Source organism: Pan troglodytes, chromosome 6 (genome assembly GCF_028858775.2).
Source record: "Pan troglodytes isolate AG18354 chromosome 6, NHGRI_mPanTro3-v2.0_pri, whole genome shotgun sequence".
In the NCBI taxonomy this organism is placed as follows: Eukaryota; Metazoa; Chordata; class Mammalia; order Primates; family Hominidae; genus Pan; species Pan troglodytes.
Window position 1 is genome coordinate 153,387,461 of NC_072404.2, and position 6,815 is coordinate 153,394,275.

Consider the following 6,815-nt stretch of genomic DNA (forward strand, 5'->3'; position numbering starts at 1 on the left):
TTCACCATGTTGCTCAGGCTGGTCTTGAACACTTGGCCTCAAGTGATCTACCCACCTCACTCTCCCAAAGTGCTGAGATTACAGGTGTAAGCCATGTGCCTGGCCTGGGAGAGAGCTTTTCCTAAAATCAGCCTTTGCAGAATCTATGGGAAATTCTTAGGCTTGAGAGCTTATATCAGAAAACAGATACATAATATATTTTATAGGTTTATTTATGAAACAGAGCATCATGATGACATAGCAGAGTTACTAGATATATTGGGAAATATGATTAATGGATTTGTTTTACCACTGAAAGAAGAGCACAGATTTTCTTATTCAAGGTGCTATACCTTTGCACAAAGTGAAATCTCTGAGAGTCTACCATCTCCAGCTGGCGTATTGTGTAGTACAGTTTTTAGAAAAGGATAGCACCCTCACTGCATCAATGGTGATGGCACTTCTCAAATATGGGCCAAAGTCTTACAGTCCAAAAGAAGTAATTTTCTTAAACAAATTAGAAGAAATTTTAGATATAATTGAACCATTGGAATTTGGAAGATCATGGAACCTCTCTTCTGGCAGCTAGCCAAATGTGTCTCCAGCTCACACTTCCAGGTGGCAGAGCAAGTGCTCTATTACCGGAATAATGAATACATTATGAGCTTAATCAGTAACAGCGCAGCAAAGATTCTGCTGATCATGTTTCCATGCTTGTACTGCAATTCAAAGACCCATTGGAACAAGACAATACATGGCTTGATATCCAACACACTGAAGCTCTTCATGCAGATGAACCAAAAGCTATTTAATGACTGTACCTAACTGTTCAAAGCAGAGAAACTGAAAGAGAAGCTAAAAATGAAAGAACAGGAAGAAGCATTGGTTGAAATAGAAAATCTAACCAAAGCCAATCACCAGGTACTAAAAAAGAGAGTAACATGAAAATGTCCAGGGTGTTACTTGAATGTTTTCATAAGATAGGAATATATCTTCATCCTGAGAAGGAGGGATATCATTTTGGCTAAATAAATGACTTATAGTGACCTGGGATTCTATTTTGTAATAGTAAGTGTTTAAACCTTTGATATTTGACAAACTTTCCAAAGTCAAGTTCTAAATTAAGCTTTTTCTTTGATCTGGCTAACCCTTTTAGATATTAGGTTCCCTAAAGTCCAAAAGAGACATATTTGGCTTATTTGGCATACTAACACCATACAAAAAATATTGCCAAATATAAAATGGTGTTTAAACTTTCTTTGGGTTATATTCATATAAATATATTATTAGCATGTGTTCCAAAATTGTATAGGATTCCCATAATTCTGATATGTCCTATAATTCTGATATGTCTATACATTATCAGTAACAATTATAATTGTTATGTTAAATTGTTTTGTGCCATAAGGTGATCAGACTTTAACCATAGCTGTTCTGAGACTTTAGCCCCTCACTCGGCCTGGGCAGCCCCTCCCCTGACCCTGCCACAAGCAACCCCCTTGCTCCAGTACTCTTCAGGCCCCGGTGGCCTGGTGTTCACTTTGCAGGCCTGAGTGGCGGTGAGCGGAGTTATTTGTTAGGCTAGAGGAGAGAGTTGGCAATCCCCAAAGGAAAGGGAGCCTCAAACCCCTCTGTATGCAGTTGCCAATTATTATTTCACTCTGATTCTTTTCATAGGCAGTTTTATAATCAGCTATAGGACTCTGAGAGTTGCCCTGGAATTTAAGTTTCTGATAACTTTGAAAATTGTGACATTAGAATAGAGGGAAAAACTTCCAAGACTGCCATAGAGAGTTAATGTGTTCATAAATGTCAAGCAGGACAGGAGTTAATTACATAGACTGAACTAATGGAAGACCAAAATAGTCTTTTTACAACTTTTTGTTTGAAACATTGCTAATTCTTTTGTTTCACAAAGTTCAGAAAACCTTTTGTCTTTTGTACTGTTTGCAGCTTTTAGCAACTGGGTAAAGTACATTCTTGAGAGTAAAATTTAGAGCGTATTTCTTTCTGTCTACCTGGTTTCCTCAGAATTTGAAAACTATTTGTAAGTGTACTTAATTTATGGCAGTATAGTTGTTTGCACAAGTTCAATAAGAATCTTTTTTCTTTTGTAACAAGACACCATTGGAGACCCTGGTGATTTTACCAAGGCTTTGACTAGAGTGGCATACTTTCAGGTATAAACAGACTGCTTTAAGTAATCACAGTTGACTTATAGAGCCAATAAAAGCCCCTTGGGAAAACTGGCCTCATACCTTGTCTACACAGTCCTTGTATAGAGTTCCTCACCTGTGGTAAGTAAAGAATGTCACCTGACAGGTCCAGGAGCCCCAAATTATCTTGGGGCCTTAAGGAGAGGAATTCCCCCAACTCATACAAGTATTTGCAGGTACAGATAAATCCATGACTGGGCTCAAGGCTTTAAAAATCTGAGATTCCACACTACCAGCAAAGTCAATTTTAGAAAGAGTCTATGTGGCAAGTAATAATTCTTGCTATACTTTATGCAAATATTCAGGCCACAGATGATAAGACTGAAATTTATTATGCAAATAAATTGGTTCTACAATGACTTGTCTTTAGTAAAAATAACTAGAGAGAAAAAAATATGTTTTAGAAAAAAAAATAGTACACCTGTTGTTAGAGTCTAGTTGTGTTCACTGTTTGTTTGTGAGTTTTTATTTTCTGCAATTTGGACTGAATCCTGAATTCCATCCAGGCTTCAAGTCCCAAATTATTGCTTGAAAATTTTTCTGACTTGGAATCAATGAAATTACTACTACATTATTCCTTGTAATATAGATGAGAAAGACATGTCAGACTGCCACAGCCTTCCTCTTCTGTAACTAAAGATGCTTTGAGTCTAACATCTGAATAAATTGTGCTCAGTGTTAACCTTTGTTTTTCTTCTGTCTCCATAGAAATGCCTCTTATTAATAATCTGTTTGCCTTTATCACATGTAGAGGCCTAGCCCACCTGCAATGCCACCTCCTGGATGGGACACAGCTATTTAACTAAACTGATCCATTCTCAAGAACTAGACAGTGCTTATGACAATGTTCATGAGTATTCATAGCTCTTCCTGTAACCTGTTAAATACATATTTAGCCAACCTGTCATTATATCCAGTTATGATGGACAGTGGGCAACCTGTATGATAATTAAGACTAAATGCTGTGTATACATCCCAGTAAATTTGGGAAATGTCTCAGATAGCCCTGCAAGATACATACCAACAAATCAAAACTTTGTCTGACTCCACATTGTCACTAGACCAGTGATTATTGTCCTGACTCAGGTCAGTACCATCCTGGTAGCAAAAGCTGGCTGTAACATTCGCCCTGATTTCAAGGATAGGCATATCCCTCTGTTGTGGAGTTTACTGCTGCTGCACCCTCCATATGGGAATGCGAGATGGGCTTTCCCCAGAGACTTTCCAGACCTTGCACCATAATGGTCCAACAAATATCATCTGTAAAGTCCAGGTATTGATGAATATTTCCAAATCCAAACAGATCAATTCCATACCAATACCCAATAACTACACTGTCTTTCAGCAGGAAGTAGCCAGAATAAATACAGTACCCCAATTTCACAGAGATGGAAGGGAACTTGGTAGTGGGGAATTGTAACCAAGTACTCCCATTTTCCTAAGAAATAGTTTATTTGTTTTCTCTCTCTCTCTTCTTTTCTTTTTCCTCCTTTCCCCACTTTTTACTTGGTCCTTTAGAAATGCAGATTTCTAAATTTTAATAGCCTTTTACCTCCCCTTCACCAGACATTCCCTACAGGGCAAATTCACCTAACTATATGCTTAGGAGCTCCAGAAAGGAAATCTCACCCACCAGGAGGTTGCCTCGAGAGATAACAGTCAATTTACAACCCAAACTATGCCTGCCCATGGAGACACCAGCAGTCACCAGCTTGATCACCTGGTAGATATGGCACTAAGCTAACATGCCAACCCCTCACCTGCTCACTTCCTCCCACCCCTTGTGCCATTAATGCTAAGCCCCCTTTAAAAGTGCTTGCTTTCTGATCCAAAAGAAAAGTGGTACCCTCAGGCAGGAAGCGTTATAACTTCTTCCCCTAAGCTAGCTTCAGAATAAAATATCACTTTCTTTATACCAGTCCTCACTCTTATTAAATGGACTCCGTTGGCAGTGAGCAGCTGAGCCTCCACTTTGGTTATAAGACTACAGGGCATGCCACCATGCCCAGCTAATTTTTAAATTCTTTTGGTAGAGGTGGAGTCTCACTATGTTGCCCAGGGTGGTCTCAAACACCTGGCTTCATGTGATTCTCCCACCTTCACCTCCCAAAGTGCTGGGATTACAGATGTGAGCCACTGGGCTCTGCCTCTATTTTGGCTTTTTAACTTAACTTATTCCCTATGTAGATAACTGGTTTTCGGTAAGGAAAGGGCCAGGAAAGCATGCAGCTTTAATATTTAAATATGCAACAAGTAGGCAAAGCTGGAAGGCAGAACACAGATGCCCCAAAATCAAGGATCCCATTTTACATTGAATCTTGGGTCCCCAAAAAGAGGGGGATACAGTGGAATGTGACAGTGCAATGCTTTTACAATACACTCCACTGCAGGGACATTCTCCCAAGATTGGTGGACAACTCAACACTGATCAGCCCACTGTGTGATCAGCCCATCCCCCATGGGAGTCTTATCCCTTATTGGGGAGTGGGGGTATTTACGTAGCTTTTAAATACCCAAAAGCACATTTTCCCCCTCCAAATGTGCCACAAAATAAGTAGCACCTTGGAGTAATAACCATTCACTATAAGTAACTACCACTAGCCATCTCTAAGAGTGTATCTCTTACTTAACTATTACATACACCAAGGTTATTTTTGCACAATGCAAAGTAATTTCTGGTACCCCAAAAAGCCAAAAAGACCACATAACACAATACAGAAAGAACAGTTTTAGATCTGAGAGGACTATGTCCATTTACAACTTGGGATTCCCAGAGGAAAAAAAGCAGTTGCTCCCAAAAAGGAGTCTGTGGCACCTTTTTCTGTTTTTCTTGAGGGTTCTTGGGCTGTTAGAATTTACAATATATGAAGAATAGGGTGAAATAAAACTAACTTGAAGAACAATTTTTAAGAAAAGGAAGTGAACATAGAAACCAAACACATGAGTTCTTTAAAAAGGTTTCAGTCATCTGAAAAAAAAAAAAATCCCAAAAATAGAATAAAAAAAAAGGAAGAAAAGTATAAGGCCTTTTAAATACACACACACACACGCACGTATATATATATGTGTATATATATATAGAGAGAGAGAGAGACAGAGAGAGAACACTTGAATATCAGCTTTTAATTAAGCTGATTTTTAGCCACAGAGCTCTTTAAAAAAACAATTCTTTCAAGTCTCCTGTTACCAGATTTTAGCCAGAACAACAGCTGATATTTTTGGCTTTTGAGTTTCTTTACCAAAGGTATCTTTCTAAGGGTCTCAATCAAAATTATGACTTAATCATGGGTGCACGAGTTATCTCCAAAGAGGTGGCAAACAATTTTTACACGATCCAGAATCACCCTAGAGATAGCTCAGAGAAAGGAAAACACAGGACGAGAAATCGGAAACTGTCCATGGAAGGAAAAAGGATCAATAAATGCAATTCCCTGGCTGGGTATTGAACCCACGCAGCATTAGTCAAATGGGAGAAACTTAGCTACTGTACTACGGCATGGGGTGGTGCATTAACCTGTATTTGCATTGCTATAAAGCAATACCTGAGGCTGGGTAATTTATAAAGAAAAGAGGTTTGATTGGCTCATGGCTCTGCGGGCTTTAAAGGAAGCACGGTGCTGGCATCTACTTCCAGTGAGGCCTCAGGACACTTACAATGATGATAGAAGGTGATAGGGAGCCAGCATGTCACATGCCAAGAGTGAGTGAGAGAGAGAGAGAGAAAGAAGAGAGATCCTAGACTCTTTTAAACAACCAGATCTTGCATGAACTAAGAACTCACTTATCACCAAGGGAATGGTGCTAAACTCTTCATGAAGGATCTGCTCCTGTAATCCAATCACCCTCCCTCCGCCCAGGTCCCACCTCCAACTTTGAGAATCACATTCAGCATGAGATTTGGAGACGACAAACATCCAAACCACATCAGCTGCTCTCCACTGATCTTCCCGGAGGGAATGTAGAGCAGGCAGTTTTGAACTCGCAAAAGATTTTAACTTTCAGGTCAAAACTTTTTTTTTTCACTCTTTTTAATTTTATCAAGAGAATTTCTAAGGCTAGCCATGATACTAGCCTATGTCCTTTTAAAATTTTTGATTTTCCCATTAATTATTTAGAGTAAGAAATGTATAAAATCTTTTTTATTTTCAGTGGTGTACTTAGTTCCAATAGTAACTCAATGCAAAAGCCTCTTGAAAGCCCAGGTGGTAACTTTCCAGGTTTTTTTCTACATAAGCAAGAGGTATTCCTGGGGAGGGCGTGGAGGAAGCAATCCCCATGATCATTAAAAAGTTACTCTCAGAAATAGACTTAAAATAACAAAAGACAATGTGAAAGGAGAATAAATACTTGGGGCCCTAATTCATTATGCCAAAAGAAAAAAATTATCCTGAAAGCTGAGTCATGTAAGATGTTGCCTTGCCTTTTGTTCCTAAGCAGATAGCTGCAGATAAAAGGTTAATCATCTCCTCAGGCAGCTACTGTAGGTTCACCTTATCTTATGTAAAGTGCTGATTTACTGATCATGAGATAAATACATAATTGTATACATAAATTGAATGCATAAATTCCCCTGCCTGCTGCTTTTCTCTTGCAACATGTGGATTACCATACCCTCCCTCT

At 39.0% G+C, this 6,815-nt stretch overlaps 1 pseudogene; it reads left to right on the top strand.

Annotated features, from left to right (window-relative positions):
* Nucleotides 1-93: 93 nt before the first annotated feature.
* LOC463761 (serine/threonine-protein phosphatase 2A 56 kDa regulatory subunit gamma isoform-like) lies at nucleotides 94-1,000 on the top strand (annotated as a pseudogene).
* The last annotated feature ends 5,815 nt before the right edge of the window (nucleotides 1,001-6,815 follow it).